The sequence below is a fragment of the Rhinatrema bivittatum genome, chromosome 4 (genome assembly GCF_901001135.1).
Source record: "Rhinatrema bivittatum chromosome 4, aRhiBiv1.1, whole genome shotgun sequence".
In the NCBI taxonomy this organism is placed as follows: domain Eukaryota; kingdom Metazoa; phylum Chordata; class Amphibia; order Gymnophiona; family Rhinatrematidae; genus Rhinatrema; species Rhinatrema bivittatum.
In genome coordinates this window covers 12,130,341-12,147,351 of record NC_042618.1, presented here as the reverse complement: position 1 = coordinate 12,147,351, position 17,011 = coordinate 12,130,341, and the positions used below count along the sequence as shown (strand labels likewise).

Here is a 17,011-nt window from a genome sequence, read left to right as displayed (position 1 = left end):
CACCAACACTCATGAGTTGTCTCCATAAGGTTGCAAAATGGGGATAATCTCTACCCAGGGTAACTGGGTAGGGAAGCTTGGGGATGTCAGCCGCTTCTAACACAGCTTGTCCTGTGGCGGACATCAAGAAGATGTAAGAAGTTGAAAACTTCTATTCATCCCCATGTATATGTCAGTGTCTCCATTTTCTTATAGTTAATATGTCCTTAACATAGTAAGTCCTGGTGAATGAGGGTTTTGCTATAGCCAGCCAGAATTTACCAAGGCCTGGGTAGAGGCTCCTTCCAGTTCCACCTAGATTATAAAGTCTTTAAGTCATGCATGCAAACACCCACAAAATTGCAGCTTTGGAGTTTTGACAACTTGTGATCCCAAACATATTCCTGTGTTTCATTAACGTTCTGGGGCTCTGGCCCTGTTCTTTGCTCCTTCTCCCATTGTTCCACTAATTTGCGTTCACACTCCAGGTCATCAAGCCAAAGACCTTGTTCCTTTGTATGATCTTCTATTTTACAGAAAGAACACTCCCATAAGGTCGATCGGGTTTCTGCCCTACCAGGTTCACTTACATACTCTGGTTACTGGCTGCCTATGTAGATGGCTGTCTTCTTCATGCCCGTTCTCTGCACAAAAGTCACAAAAAGAGAGAGGGTCTTCAAGGCCCCATTTCTGGGTTCCTATCTCTCTCTGGATTCCCCTTTATTTTATAGGTTGCAGGTCATCGCTGCTTCAGAAGGATGTTTTTTAGTATGTATATGTATTCGATGGGGGGGGGAAAGGCTGATGTGCACGGAGCAGGAGAGGGTGATAGTGTCTAATGATATGAGGTCTGGGGTAATAGTGTCTAATGATATGAAGTCTGCGAAACAATGCGACAAAGCGATAGCAAAAGCCAGAAGAATGCTGGGCTGCATAGAGAGAGGAATATCGAGTAAGAAAAGGGAAGTGATTATCCCCTTGTACAGGTCCTTGGTGAAGCCTCACCTGGAGTACTGTGTTCAGTTCTGGAGACCGTATCTACAAAGAGACAAAGACAAGATGGAAGCAGTGCAGAGAAGGGTGACCAGGGAGGTGGAGGATCTTCATCGGATGACATACGAGGAGAGATTGAAGAATCTAAATATGTACTCCCTGGAGGAAAGGAGGAGCAGGGGTGATATGATTCAGACTTTCAGATACTTGAAAAACTTTAATGATCCAAAGACAACGACAAACCTTTTCCGTCGGAAAAAATCAGCAGAACCAGGGGTCACGAGCTGAGGCTCCAGGGAGGAAGACTAAGAACCAATGTCAGGAAGTATTTCTTCACGGAAAGGGTGGTGGATGCCTGGAATGCCCTTCCGGAGGAAGTGGTGAAGTCTAAAACTGTGAAGGACTTCAAAGGGGCGTGGGATAAACACTGTGGATCCATCAAGTCTAGAGGGCGTGAATAAAGAGGAGGCAGCAAAACACTGCACGGAGCGGCAGTAGCCACAGAGGCATTCACGGAGCGGGATGCCAGTGGCCAGTAGTTGGTGTTCCACCTTCAGGCAGCAAAACACTGCACGGAGCGGCAGTAGCCACAGAGGCATTCACGGAGCGGGATGCCAGTGGCCAGTGGTTGGTGTTCCGCCTTCACGGAAGGCTGCCATCGCCAAAAAAAAAAAACCCAACAAAAAACAAACAAAGCAGGGGTGGGTAAGAGTATGGGGCAGGGGTGTGGCCTGCTTGTTGCGGCGGATGCTACCCCTGATTGAGCTGGATGTTCACCGGGATGCGGATACGGCGCTGCTCTCTGCATGGTGGAGGGGTGGAAGGGAGTTGGGGCCGGAGGGTGCTGGAAGCCAATAGTGATGGGTGGGAGGGAGAAAAAGGGTGGGGAGGGGGGGGGGGGGAAATGGATAAACTGCGTGGCTTGCTGGGCAGACTGGATGGGCTGTTTGGTCTTCTTCTGCCGTCATTTCTATGTTTCTATGTATACTCAGGGCTGATGCAAGGGTATTAGGTGCTCTAGGCAAAATTTCTACCTTGCACCCATACCCCCCCCTTGGTCTCAGCCCCAACTCCTACCTCATTCGCTGAGATGTCAGTTATGGCCCGCCGAATGTGTGCTTCTCTGGGCCACGAGCAGGATGGCTGCTGCTCGCAGTCCACTGAGTTTCTATTCCTCTCTGCTGCGAGTGGGATAGGGTTCACTCGTGGCCACTCATGGCTGCTCTTCAGTGCTCCTTGTTGGTTGGCGCCCTAGGCAACTGCCTAGTTTGCCTAATGGGATGCACCGGCCCTGTGTGTATTTCTTCCTCTGGTGTTGGCTGGGTCACAAAGCTAACATCCATAGATATGCTTCAGCCATACCGATAATCCTTTGCCAAGTGTCCTTTCTGTCCACAGTTAAAACATGAGGATGAAATTTGGCATTTGAAAAGTGGGTAGGGAGGCCATGCCCCCTTCCTCAGAGATTCATTGCTGAGGTCCTCTATTCTCTGTCCCATGCCAGAGAAAGCTTACGGGTTGCCTCTCTAAGCCCCTTATGCTGGAGGGTATTGATTGTGCCTAGTGGCAGGCTTCTGCCACTTCCAGGGCTCTATCCAAGGTGAGCCCGGTGTGCCAGCAGACACAATTCCTTATGGACCAGTCTAGGCCATCTAGGAACTACTCCAGGAGTATCTTATGAGATGCTTCCGGTCCCAACCTTGCCTCTGGTTGGAGCCACTTCCAACCACATCTTTCAATTGGTGAAAGAGGTATCTGGGGCTGTCCATGGGCTGTAGGGCTGCTCGGTGGAACTGCAGTCAGTAATGTTTTCGGGAGTACCCAGCTCTCTGTAGCATAGCGGCCTTGACATCCTCATCTGGATTGGTGGCCTGGAAAGCCACTTGACTCCTGCCAGTGAGCAATTGCCAAGAAGTTGTCCAGCTGGTCTCCGGCCAAGCTGACGGGCAGGTGGGTCCTCTCCTCCCTTCATCTTAAACAGGCTATGTGAAGATGAGTGTGCCTGAGATATTCTGGACAGAGCCGATTGCAGGGCCTCAGCTAGCAGAGTTTACGCTTTGTTTCATTAATTGGTCTTGCAGCCTCAGCTGCTTATCTATTTGATTTGCAGAGCATTCTGCAGCATTGCTGACCCGTGGCCAGGAGCTGGATTACTTCCTCCATTTTATCTCCCTTTGGGGCCGACTCCCAAATGGATAACTCACACGAGACAGAGAAAACAAAAACACTTGCTGGCCTGTCTAGTCCTAACTTATTACTTGACCCCTGACTGTCTGTTGCGTTTGAGACATAGTGTGGACTCTTAGTCGCTGTGGGGATGACTCCTCCCATGGGGAGGGGCCCCGTGGGGAACCACAGCGATAGGCTAGACTCAGAGAGCAGACCCTGGAGATGGAAAGCTTTATTGTACTGATGTAGATGGTAAATGCAGGAAGAGATGGCACTGAAGTCCAGCAAAGTGCCATTACGTTCAGATAGCCTCAGATGGAAAAGTCTCAACCAGATGAGGTTGGTAGTGTTCTGCAGAGTGGGATAAGCCGAACCTGGTGGGTGGAAATGAAGAGTTGGATCATAGAGGTACTCACTGAAGAGTAGTGCAGGAATCCTCCTTGTAATTGGTGATGGTGGGACCAGCGGTCCGTGATGCAGGACACTGCTGAGCTGTATATGCCCTCTAGGAGCGAGTACCCGGAAGCACAGATGATCCTGTAAAAGAAGAAAGACCCCCCAAGGAACGGTTGTCTTAGTTAGTAGGAGAAAGCCCTGAAGGGTAGTTGGAAGTGAGAGGCCCCCGAGGAGCGGGTGCCCAGAGCTTCTTCAGGAGCGAAGTACCCCAGAGGGTAGCGAGGAGTCTAAGCGTGCAGCTTAGAAGCGGTCAGAGTAGCTAAACCGAAGTCCTTGCTAACTCGTTCGTTATGAGCAGAATGGAGGCTTAAATACCCAGAGGTATTGACGTCATGCGCTGGAGACGCCCCCGAGATTCCCGCCATGACATGTAGATAAGTGTAGGCAGCGTGCGCACCCTAGGAGGCCATGGGAAGGGGCATGGCGGATGGGGATGCCCATGTTGAGTTGGAGACACCGAGGGTTCGGCACTCGGCACCGGAGGCCACCATCTTACCCATGGAGGTGGAGATTGGGCATTCAAATGGCAAATGAAATTTAACATGGACAAATGCAAAGTGATGAACTTAAGGAAGAGTAACCCAAATTATAAGTACAAAATGCAAGCTTCCACATAGGTTTGGCCTATCGGGGCTTCGGGTATGTCCCAGTAGAATTGGTCACACGATGAAAGGCGGCAATGTGGCCTCTACATTTGCTTGGTGTGCTGTATTCCTGCATGCTGATGAGCATTGAATGAAGGGTCCAGAGGATCCACTGCTGGAGCCTGGGCCAGCAGGGCTGAAGAAGGAGAAGATAGGCTGTGGGCTGCTGCTGGAGCCTGGACCTGGGCCAACAGGGACAAAAAGGAAAGTGAAGAGAGGCTGCAGCCGTCAAAGAAGCTGTGGTTGAAAACTAAAAGGAAGCAAAGCTGCGGGCCACCATCAGAGCTTAAAAGAAAGTGAAGAGACCCTGTGGGCCGCAGCTGGAGCCCAGGCTAACAGCCTCTGTCTGAAGAATGAACAGAGGCTGCCTGTGTGTGTTTGAGTATGAGAGAGAGAGAGCATGCCTGTGTGTGTGCGCGTACATGTGTGAATGTATGACAGAGAGGGAAAGAGAAAAAGGAGAAAGTTTGTGCACCCCCTTTATTTCCTGCTAATCTTAGGGTTAACTGGAAATCCAACTTTCCCAGGTATGGAAAGTAAGAGATTTTTTTTTTTTTTTTAAATTCTTACTAATATTCATTATTAGGTGTTATCTTCTATTTTACAGAAAGAACACTCCCATAAGTGCCCATCCTGCTCATTGCCCATGAAAAACAGTACATTTTTAAACAATTCTGAGTTTGTAATTATTTGATATTATATTCATCAGCTATTTATAAATATTTATTCTTTTTAAGTATGGTTTTATTATCATTTTTTTATTCTTCTTGGTTTTATTGTTTTATGAGGAATAGTAATGTATCTGATTTTCATATACAGTGTCTAGCATGTTGCAATTTGCTGTTAATTTTTGTCTGCATTTTCCTATTTATACTTAGAAACATAGAAATGACAGCAGAAAACATAGAAAATGATGGCAGAAAAGGACCAAACGGTCCATCCAGTCTGCCTAGCAAGCTTATGGCAGCATCTCCTGCACCATACGTGTCACCCCCTTACTTAGTTTCCCAAACCGTCAAAGGCAGGGCCCTTGTTGATTGCTATCTGAGTCCAATTCCCTGTTACCTCTTGCTGTTGAAGTAGAGAGCAATGTTGGAGTTGCATCCAAACTTTCAGGCATGTTGGTTAAGGGTAGTATCCGCCACACCAGCAGGTTACCCCATGCTTATTTGTTTTCCCAGACTGTAAAATTCAATGTCCTTGTTGGTTGCTGATTTAATCTAATTCCCCTTTTCCTCTTTTCCCCCTGCTGAAAAGCAGAGAGCATTAATGGAGTTGCATCAACAGTATGAAGGCTTATTGGTTAAGGGCAGTAACTGCCACACCAGCGAGTTACTCCCATGCACTCTTTCCTTCATTTCCATCCTCTGCCTTTAGGGATCCACATTCAGTACTGGTGCCCGTATCTCAAAGTACAGATCCCTGAGGCACTTTGCCCCTTTGAAATCTTTCACTGTTTTTGTCTTCACCACTTCCTCCGGAAGGGCATTCCAGTCATCCACTACCCTCTCCATGAAGAAATATTTCCTGATGTTGGTTCTGAGTCGTCCTCCCTGAAGTTTCATTACATGACCCCTAGTTCTACTGATTTCTTTCCAACAGAAAAGGTTTGTTGATTGTGCATCATTAAAACCTTTCAAGTACCTGAAGGTCTGTATCATATCTCCACTGCACTGTTGCAGATCTTAGTATCATCCACTAAAAGACAAAGTTTACCTTCTATCCCTTCTGCTATGTCGCTCACAAAGATATTGAACAGGACCAGTCCCAAAACTGATCCTTGTGGCACTCCACTTAACACCATTCTCTCTTCAGAGTAGGTTCCAGTTACCATCACACATTGCCTTCTATCCGTCAATCAGTTTGTAATCCATGCCACCAACTTGGCGCTCACTCACAAGCTTCTCATTTTATTCACAAGCCTCCTATGCAGGACTGTATCAAAAGCTTTGCTGAAATCCAAGTAGATCACATTGAGCGCTCTTCCTCGATCCTATTCCTTAGTCACATAGTCAAAAAAGTCAATCAGATTTGTCTGATAGGATCTTCCTCTGGTGAATCCATGCTGCCTCTGGTCCAGCCATTCTTCTGACTGTAGATAATTCACTATTCTTTCCTTCAGCAGCATCTCCATTACTTTTCTCACCACCGAGGTGAGGCTAACCGGCCTGCAGGTTCCAGCCTCCTCTTTGCTCCCACTCTTGTGATGCGGGACCATCATTGCTCTTCTCCAATCACTTGACACCACTCCCATTTCCAGGGATCTATTGAACAGGTCACGCAGCAGACCCACCAGCACATCTCTGAGCTCCCTCAGTATCCTGGGATGAACATCATCAGGCCCCATGGCTTTGTCTACTTTCAGTTTTCCTAGCTCTTTACATACATTCTCTTCTATAAATGTCCAACCCCCCTCCATTTTCTTGTTAACTAGCGACGGTCCTTCTCCAGGGTCTTCTTTAGTGAACACTGAACTGAAGTATTTGTCAATATTTCCTCCATGTCTTTGCCTCTCTCCACACACTGATCCTTTTCACCTTTCATTTTCACTCTACCACTTTGGACCTTTCTCCTTTCTCTGATGTATCTGAAAAATGTTTTGTCACCTCATTTTACCTCTTTGGCAATCCTTTCTTCCGGTTGATGTTTTGCTTTCTTGATTAACTTTCTTCATTTCCCCCAGTTTCATCAGATATTCTTCTTTGTGTTCCTTCCTTTGGGATCCTTTATATTTCTTGAATACTGCTCTTCCACCTAGTCTGCCTAGCAAGCTTATGCCAGTATCTATTGTACTGTGCAAATTACCCCCATGCTCATCAGTTTACCAGACCATAAAAGTCAGGGCCCTCGGATGCTGTTTGAATCCAATTTCCCTTAACCATTGCCGAGAAAGCAAAGAGCAATATTGGAGTTGCATCAAAGGATCAGGCTTAGTGATTAAGAGTAGTAAGCAATGCATCAACTAGTTACCCCCATGTTTATTTGTTCCCCAAACCGTAAAAGTTGGGGGTCCTTATTGGTTGCTGCCTGAATCCAGTTTCCCATTTCTCACTGCTGTTGAAGCAGAGAGCAATAATAGAGTTGCATTAACAGCATCAAGGCTTATTTGTTAAGGGTAGGAACTGCCACACCAGCAAGTTACCTCCATGCAGTCTCTACTTTATTTCCATCCTCTAGCCTTTAGGGATCCAAGGCATTTATCCCATGCCCCTTTGAATTCCTTGACTGTTTTCATATTCACCACCTCCTCTGGAAGGACATTCCAGACATCCACCCCCCTCTCCGTGAAGAAATATTTCCTGACATTGGTTCTGAGTCGTCTTCCCTGTAGTTTCACTTCATGACCCCTAGTTCTATTGCTTTCTTTCCAAAGGTTTGACAATTGTGCTTCATTAAAACCTTTCAGATATCTGAAGTTCTGTATCATATCTCCCCGGCACTTCTTTTCTTCCAAGGTGTACATATTCAGATCCTCAGCCTTGCCTCATAAATCTTCCAATGCTGACCCCTCACCATTTTTGTCGCTTTTCTTTGGACTGCCTCTATCCTGACTTTTCCTTTTTGAGATACGGGCACCAGTACTAAATGCAGGACTTCAGGTGAGGCATCACCAAGGACCTGTACAAGGGGATTATCATCTCCTTTTTCTTACTGGTTATTCCTCTCTCTATGCAGCCCAGAGTTCTTCTGGCTTTAGCTATCGCCAAATCACATTGCTTCACCATCTTCAGATCATCAGACACTATCACACCAAGGTCCCTCTCCCAGTCCGTGCCCATTAGTCTTTCACCACCCATCACATACAGCTCTTTTGGATTGCCTCACCCCAGATGCATGACTGTGCACTTCTTGGCATTGAATCCCAGCTGCAAATCTTTGACCACTCTTCAAGTTTTCTTAAATCACTTTTCATTTTCTCTACTTCTTCAGGCATGTCCACTCTGTTGCAGATCTTAGTATCATCTGCAAATAGACAAACTTTACCTTTTACCCCTTCCACCAGGTCACTCACAAAGATATTGAACAGAATCAGTCCCAAAACCAATCCCTGTAGTCATGGGATAGGAGGCGATGTCCTTTCGTGGATTACAAACTGGTTAAAAGACAGGAAACAGAGAGTAGGATTAAATGGTCAATTTTCTCTGTAGAAAAGGGTAAACAGTGGAGTGCCTCAGGGATCTATACTTGGACCGGTGCTTTTCAATATATATATAAATGATCTGGAAAGGAATACGACGAGTGAGGTTATCAAATTTGCGGATGATACAAAATTATTCAGAGTAGTTAAATCACAAGCGGACTGTGATACATTACAGGAGGACCTTGCAAGACTGGAGGATTGGGCATCCAAATGGCAGATGAAATTTAATGTGGACAAGTGCAAGGTGTTACATATAGGGAAAAATAACCCTTGCTGTAGTTACACGATGTTAGGTTCCATATTAGGAGCTAACACCCAGGAAAAAGACCTAGGCATCATAGTGGATAATACTTTAAAATCGTCGGTTCAGTGTGCTGCGGCAGTCAAAAAATGAACAGAATGTTAGGAATTATTAGGAAGGGAATGGTTAATAGAACGGAAAATGTCATAATGCCTCTGTATCGCTTCATGGTGAGGCCGCACCTTGAATACTGTGTACAATTCTGGTCGCCGCATCTCAAAAAAGATATAGTTGTGATGGAGAAGGTACAGAGAAGGGCAACCAAAATGCTAAAGGGGATGGAACAGCTCCCCTATGAGGAAAGGCTGAAGAGGTTAGGGCTGTTCAGCTTGGAGAAGAGATGGCTGAGGGGGGATATGATATATATATATTTATTTATTTATTTAGCATTTTTTTATATACCGAGGTATAGCAGAGTTGCCTTCACTCCGGTTTGATAGAGGTCTTTAAGATCATGAGAGGTCTTGAACGAGTAGATGTGACTCGGTTATTTACACTTTCGAATAATACATAGAAATGACGGCAGAAGAAGACCAAACGGCCCATCCAGTCTGCCCAGCAAGCTTCACACATTTTTTCTCTCATACTTATCTGTTTCTCTTAGCTCTTGGTTCTATTTCCCTTCCACCCCCACCATTAATGTAGAGAGCAGTGATGGAGCTGCATCCAAGTGAAATATCTAGCTTGATTAGTTAGGGGTAGTAGGGGTAATAACCGCCGCAATAAGCAAGCTACACCCATGCTTATTTGTTTTACCCAGCCTATGTTATACAGCCCTTATTGGTTGTTTTTCTTCTCCCCTGCCGTTGAAGCAGGGAGCTATGCTGGATATGCGTGAAGTATCAGTTTTTCTCCCACGCTTTTGAAGCAGAGAGCCACTAGAGGGCATTCCATGAAGTTAGCAAGTAGCACATTTAAGACTAATCGGAGAAAATTCTTTTTCACTCAACGCACAATAAAGCTCTGGAATTTGTTGCCAGAGGATGTGGTTAGTGCACTTAGTGTAGCTGGGTTCAAAAAAGGTTTGGAAAAGTTCTTGGAGGAGAAGTCCATTAACTGCTATTAATCAATTTTACCTAGGGAATAGCCACTGCTATTAATTGCATCAGTAGCATGGGATCTTCTTAGTGTTTGAGTAATTGCCAGGTTCTTGTGGCCTGGTTTTGGCCTCTGTTGGAAACAGGATGCTGGGCTTGATGGACCTTTGGACTGACCCAGCATGGCAATTTATGTTCTTATGTAGGTTCCATTTACCATTACATGCTGTTTCCTGTCAGTCAACCAGTTTGCAATCCATGCTACTACATTAGCACCCATTCCCAAGCTTCTTATTTTGTTCACAAATCTTCTATGTGGTACCGTATCAAAAGCTTTACTAAAATCCAAGTAAATCACATCAAGCACTCTTCCCTGATCCAATTCTCTAGTCACCAATCAAAAAAATCAATTGCATTTGCCTGACAGAACCTTCTCCTGGTGAATCCATGCTGCCTTGGTTCCAGCAACCCACCAGATTGCTGAAGGAAAGGATAGAGAACTATCTCTGCAGAGTTTCCGTTAATTTTCCCACCACCGAGGTGAGGCTAACCAGCCTGTAGTTTTCAGCCTCCTCTTTGCTCCCATTCTTGTGAAGCAGGACCACCACTGTTCTTCTCCAATCTTGCGGCACCACTCCCATTTCCAGGGATCTATTGAACAGGTCCTTCAGGGATCATAAGAAATAAGAAGATAAGAAATTGCCATACTGGATCAGACCGAGGGTCCATTAAGCCCAGTATCCTCTTTCCAACAGTCGCCAATCCAGGCTACAAGAACCTGGCAAGTACCCAAACACTAAGACAATCCCAAGCTACTGATGCCAGTAATAGCAGAGGCCATTCCCTAAGTCAACTTGATTAATTGCAGTTAATGGACTTCTCCAAAAATTTATCCAAACCTTTTTTAAACCCAGCTACACTAACTGCACTAACCACATCCTCTGGCAACTCGTGAACTTTCTTTTTATTCTGTATTTGGTGAGGGTCTGTTTGTGTTCTGCTTGTGTCAGACTGAAATGAGGTATACTGTTAGGAGATCTATAGCAGTTTGGCTTGTTCTGTTTTCCTAATAGAAGGTAACGTAGTAATGATGGCAGAAAAGACCAAATGGTCCAGCCAGTCTACCCAACAAGTTTCTTATAGTAGTAACTGCCACTTCATGTGTTTTACCCATGTTTCTATTAAGAGTAGTAACTGCATTTTTGCTCGATTGAACTGTGTTTTCTTCTGCTGAGCTGTACTAAGGATCGCTGTTCCACTATATATTTTGGAATGTTGTGTTCTCTTATTATGTTGAACAGCAATAAAAATTATAAATTAAAAAAAAAAAAAAGAGTAGTAACTGCAACTCTGTGCAGGTTACCTCCAAGCCTTATTTTAAGAGTAGTAATACTGCTAGCAACATTTTTACTCGGTGAGCAGTCTTGATAATTTAGACAATGCTGATTGAACGTGCTTTGCTTTTGGACTTGGCCGTAGGGCAGTCCTGCACTTTTTCCCTAAAAGCTTCAGTTCAGAATCCTGGACTGTAAAAGTCAGTGCCCAGTGTTGGCTGTCATCTGAATCCAATTCCTCTCTTACCTCTGTCATTGAAGCAGAGAGCGATGTTGCAATTGCATCAAAATCTAGTCTTTAGGGATCCACAATATTTATCCCATTCCTTTTTTTAATTTATATAAAAGTGAATTTTAAAAGCTGGACACGTGCCAAAATTGGGAGATATGCGCACAATTCGGGACAGCATGCACCGAGTAGATTTTAAAAGCCACCCATGTACATGCATATCTCCCGCCACGTGCACAAATCAAAAGTTCTGAAAAATGGGCAGGGTGTAGGCATAATCTGGGCACGGCATGGTCATTCCTGGATTTCACCTTGAAATTTGTGTGTAAATATTATGCAAAACCGACACGCACTGGAGTCCCCTGCCACATAATTTTTCTTCTGTTATGGATGGCATGTAAATCGTAAAACAAAAAAAAACTAACAAATCAGAAGTGTTTTAAGGGTCAGGGCTAACAGGGGGGAAGTAGGGCTATGAAACTAGGGGTTTTTGAAGGTCTATTTCTTACCTGAGCAAACTGGGAACAAACTGGCAAAACTGGTAATGGCGTTGGTGTACATGTCTTTTAAAATCTCCCCACTTACGTGGTAGAAGCAGCTTTGTTTGTATAGGCATGCATTCACTTACAATTTCACGCACATGTGCACCAGTAAAGCTATTTTATAATATGAGCACATACATATATGTGTGTATGTTATAAAAATGGCCAAGTCCCTGGGTGCAGTCCAACAAACTCATGTACATTTGTGCCCACACACCCATTAAAAAGTTACCATCTTACTGTTTTTGTCCTTACCACTTCTTCCGGAAAGGCATTCCAAGCATCCACCACCCTCTTCATGAAAAAATATTTCTTGATGTTTGTTCTGAGTCATCCACCCTGGAGTTTATTTCGTGACTTATAGGTGTGTGGGCCCTGGGCCAAGGTGAGAGATGGTACCGTCCACAGGGAAGAGCCCTGTGAGCCTCACTGTCGGGAGGCACAGTCTCAGCGGACATCAGACATAGCTGTGGAATAGTCTTTATAAGAGAGGTAGAAAGACACAGCCCGCGGAGCGGGGGGTGCAGGAGAAAGTAACCAGGTCTGAGCAGAGGGGTAAACCCAGAGGGAATACCTCTGACGTGGAGATCTGGTAATGTCCACAGAGCGGGGTACACCGAAGAAGTCCCTCCGTAGTGATGATGTAGTAGTGGCCTGCAGCGCAGGGTACACCGAGGGATTCCTCACTCAGAGATGGTATGGTAGTGGTCCGAGGTACAGGGTACACCAGTGAGGGTCCTGTAGTGATGATGTGGTATTGGCCTGCAGCGCAGGGTACATCGAAGTGGTTCCTCACTTAGAGATAACACAATAGTAGCCCGAGGCACGGGGTACACCGGAGAGGATCCCACAATAAAGCTGGTATAGCGGTGGTCCGTGGCGTCAAGGTATTCACAGAGTGGTAGTTCCAGGAGAGGTCCCGGGGAATGGGAACAGACAGCAGTCCAAGGCAGAAGGCCCTCCGAGGAGCAGATAGACAGAGACTAGGAAGGGCCCCGGAGGAGCGGGTACCCAGAGCGCCTCACGCCGAAGTGCTGGAACTGGAACAGGAAGTCTGAAAGAGTGAAGCGGATTCAGCAATGCGGGAACTCCTTGCTAACTTGTCAATAGGCAGGGCCAGCCAGCTTAAGTATAGCAGAGTGAAGACGTCATCCGGAGGGGTCGCCTCTGAGGTTCCTGCCATGACGTGCTTAAGACTAGCCTGTGCATGCACGCGTGTCTAAGTGATTCCGAAGGCAAGATGGCGGTTGGCAGCACTCACACTGACTCGGGAACGCCAGGAAGGTTGGTGGTAGGTGGCAGAGGCCGCCACTTTCCCCAGTGATGTCAAGTGAGTATTAGTGGTTGCAGCCGCCTGCGAATGACGGGCGTGACATCTACTTTCCAACAAAAAAAAAGGCTCGAAGTTCATGCATCATTGAAACCTTTTAGGTATCTGAAGGTCTGTATCATATCTCCCCTGCACCTCCTCTCTTCCAGGGTATACATATTCAGATCCTTCAGCCTCTCCTCATAAGTCTTATGATACAGACTCTACACCATTCTGGTTGCCTTCTTTGTACCGACTCTGTCCTGTCTTATCTTTTCTGAGATACGGTGTCCAGAACTGAACTTACTACTCCAGGTGAGGCCTCACCAAGGACCAGTACAAGGACATTTTCACCTCCTTTTTCTTTCTGGTTATTCCTCTCTGTGTACAGCCCAGCATTCCTCTCGCTTTAGCTATCACCTCGTCACATTGTTTCACCATTTTCAGATTGCCGGACACTAACACCTCTACCATTTTGGGCCTCCCTTCTTTCTCTGATATATCTGAAAAATGTTTTATCTCCTCTCTTTACCTTTTTGGTAATCCTTTCTTCCTCTTGACTTTTTGCTTTCCTAATTTCTTTCTTCATTTCCTTCAGTTTCACCAGGTATTCTTCTTTATGTTTTACTGTTTTTGGTATACTTTATACTTCTTGAACACCTTTCTTTTTGCCTGAATTTTTGTTAGCCACCTTCTTTGAGAACCAGATCAGTTTCTTTTTCCTCATACTTTGGTTTACTTTTCTAATATGTAGATTTGTTACCTTTGTAATAGCTCCTTTTAAGTTGGCCACTGTTGTTCCACCTCACTCATTTTTTCCCAGTCTTCTAGTTCTTCCTCCTGGAACAGCCCTGTTTTGACAAAGTCTGTGTGTTTGAAATTCAAAACTTGGGTCTTTGTGTATCTTATTTGTGATATTAAATCAAACCGTCTGATGATCACTGAAGCTCAGGTGGGCACCTACCCAGACATTAGATAAATTATTTCCCATTTTTAAGCACGATATCGAGTATCACACCCTCCCTCATGGGATCCATTACCATTTGTTTGAGTGGAGCCCCTTAAATGGCATCCACTATTAGGGATGTGAATCGTGTGATCGATCGTCTTAACGATCAATTTTGGCTGGGGGGGGGGGGAATCTGATCATCTTAGTTTTTTAGGTTAAAAAATCATTTTATCGGGGGAGGGGGGAGGGCGGGAAAACCGGCACACCAAAACAACCCTAAAACCCACCCCGACCCTTTAAAATAAATCCTCCACCCTCCCGAACCCCCCCAAAATGTTTTAAATTACCTGGGGTCCAGTGGGGGTGGGGGGGGGAATTATTTAATTGAATTTCTTGAAGTCTTCTGCAGAAACTGATGCATAGGAGGGATGTGCGGCAAAAAAATGTTTCATTTCACTTCAGTTTGTTTCTTTGTTTTGTTTTTTTTTCTAGCACACTTAATTGGTTAATTGTGCACACAACTTTCTTCTCTTTCAATTTTAACTTTTTCATATTTGCAAAACTGGAAGATTATTGTCAAGAAACTAAGTAGCATAACAATAACAAAGAAAAAAAATCAAATGATAATCAATTAATCAAAATAGGAAAACAGACAATTCCATAATTTAAATTAAATCAATAAATAAAGAAACCTAGCTCCCATTAGCCCACTGTAAAGGGAGGAGAGAAATAAATGAGAGAGATTTACTTTAAATATGAAACAAATAAATCAAGAAAAGGCAATTAGCATGTTCTATCCGGATATTACAAATCTAAGACTCAGAGGATACAGCCCAGAGATTCTTTTTCTCAAGGAAAAAAAACTCATTTGATAGGGGACAAAAAAATTGTTTCCTAAACCTGACATACTTTACATTTATATTTACAGGACCATCTAAGAAAAAGAACAGCCAAGAGCATAGACAGGAAAACGTTCCTTCTCTCTGTTATAACTATCGGCTGCGGCCGCCCACGGCCAACCCAACTCACATCATGTGCTGCCCTGCTGTCCTCTCCAGGTGAACTCACGGCTGTGGCTAGCCACTCCCGACGTATGCCGTCTATCCCCCAGGACTTCTCATGGCTTGGGTACCTGCTTCTCGGGGGCCTGTGTACTCTTCTCGGGAGATTTGTCTCTAGACCTCCCCGCTCCTCAGGGTGGTCCCTGCGCCTCTCCAGAGGTCCTGCCTGTTGGCCTCCCCACTCCTTGGGGTCGCCCTGGAACTACCTTACAGAGACTCTTGCTGAACACTTCCCTGCTCCTCAGGTCTGTGCCTATATCTCTACATCAGCAACTTGCTCTGTACTTCCCCACTCCTCGGGGCAGTGCCTACTAGGGGTGTGAATCGTGTGATCGATCGTCTTAATGATCGATTTTGGCTGGGGGGGAGGGAAATCTTATCGTCGTGTTTTGTTTTTTTTTAAAAATCATTAAAAATCGGGGGAGGGTGGGAAAACCGGCACACCAAAAAAACCCTAAAACCCACCCCGAACCTTTAAAAACAAATCCACCCACCCTCCCGAACCCCCCCAAAATGTTTTAAATTACCTGGGGTCCAGTGGGGGGGTCCCGGCGCGATCTCCCTCTCTCTGGCCATGGCTGTGTTAAGAGAAATGGCGCCGGTGGCCCTTTGCCCTTATCATGTGACAGGGCAAAGGTAGCGCCGGCGCCATTTTGGTTCCTGGCTCCCGACGTCACGCGTGCAGGAGATCGCCCCCGGACCCCCGCTGGACCCCCAGGGACTTTTGGCCAGCTTGGGGGGGCCTCCTGACCCCCACAAGACTCGCCAAAAGTCCAGCGGGGGTCCGGGAGCGACCTCCTGCACGCGGGCCGTATTGCCAATCTTCAAAATGGCGCCGGCGCTACCTTTGCCCTCACTATGTCAACCTGCTCCTCGGGGCAGCTCCCTATGTCATCATACCAGAGACTGTTACTACAGTATACCACAGCTGTGTTTCCTACTACTGCTGACCCCACCTCCCAATGGTGAGGACCTGCGGGGCTCCTCCCCTCATGCTGTAACAACACTCACCTCAGGCCAAGGGTCCACGAAACCCATGAATCCTAACACTCTCTTGGTGCATAGACAGAAAAAGTTCCCCCTCTCTTGGTATGTAAACAGGAAAACATTCCTCCTCTCTTGGAACGTGGACAGAGAAACATGCCTTTTCTCTTGATGCATAGACAGAAAATTGTTCCTACTCTCTTGGTACCAAGACAGGAAATTTTTCCTCCTCTTCTATCTATCTCTCTCAGAAGGAAATGTTCCAGCCCCTTTAAAATGTGCTATTGTTAAACCAATTTTAAAAAATAACAAAAAAGAAGTCACCGATTTCAATAATTTTAGACCAATCTCTAATCCTTCCTTTTCTTGCTAAGGTGGTGGAAAAATCTGTCCAGAAACAGCTGTCAGAATATCTAGATTCACATGCTATTTTATACCCTTCACAGTTTGGTTTTAGAAAATTTTTTAACGCAGAATCTCTTTTATTAGCATTATCTGATATTGTTCTTAGAGGTTTCAACAGTGGCCAACCTTATTCATTAATTCTTTTAGACTTGTCTGCAGCCTCACTAATAGACTTGGCAACTTCCTTCGCTACTGGTACTTGTGCCTGTCTGCCTGGACGTCTGTTCCTGCTTGGATCTCTACCTCGGTTCCTGGACTCTGGCTTGGGGAGCTGCTCCTCGGGGGCCTGTGTGACTTTGAAATTTTAACTCAAACACTGATTGAAATCAGTTTGAATGGAGAAGTTCTGTCTTGGTTTACGTCTTTCCTTTCAGATTGTTCCTATCAAGAAAGTTAAATACTTGTCTATCTGGAAAAATCAATATTGACTCTGGAGTTCCTCAAGGATCATCCTTATCAGCGACACTTTTTAATATTT

General features: G+C 45.4%; 1 long non-coding RNA gene across 1 annotated transcript in view; it reads left to right on the top strand.

The window, feature by feature from the left end:
* The window catches only part of LOC115089627, a 42,934-nt gene that overhangs the window by 7,840 nt on the left and 18,083 nt on the right, over positions 1–17,011 (top strand). The window lies entirely within an intron of this gene.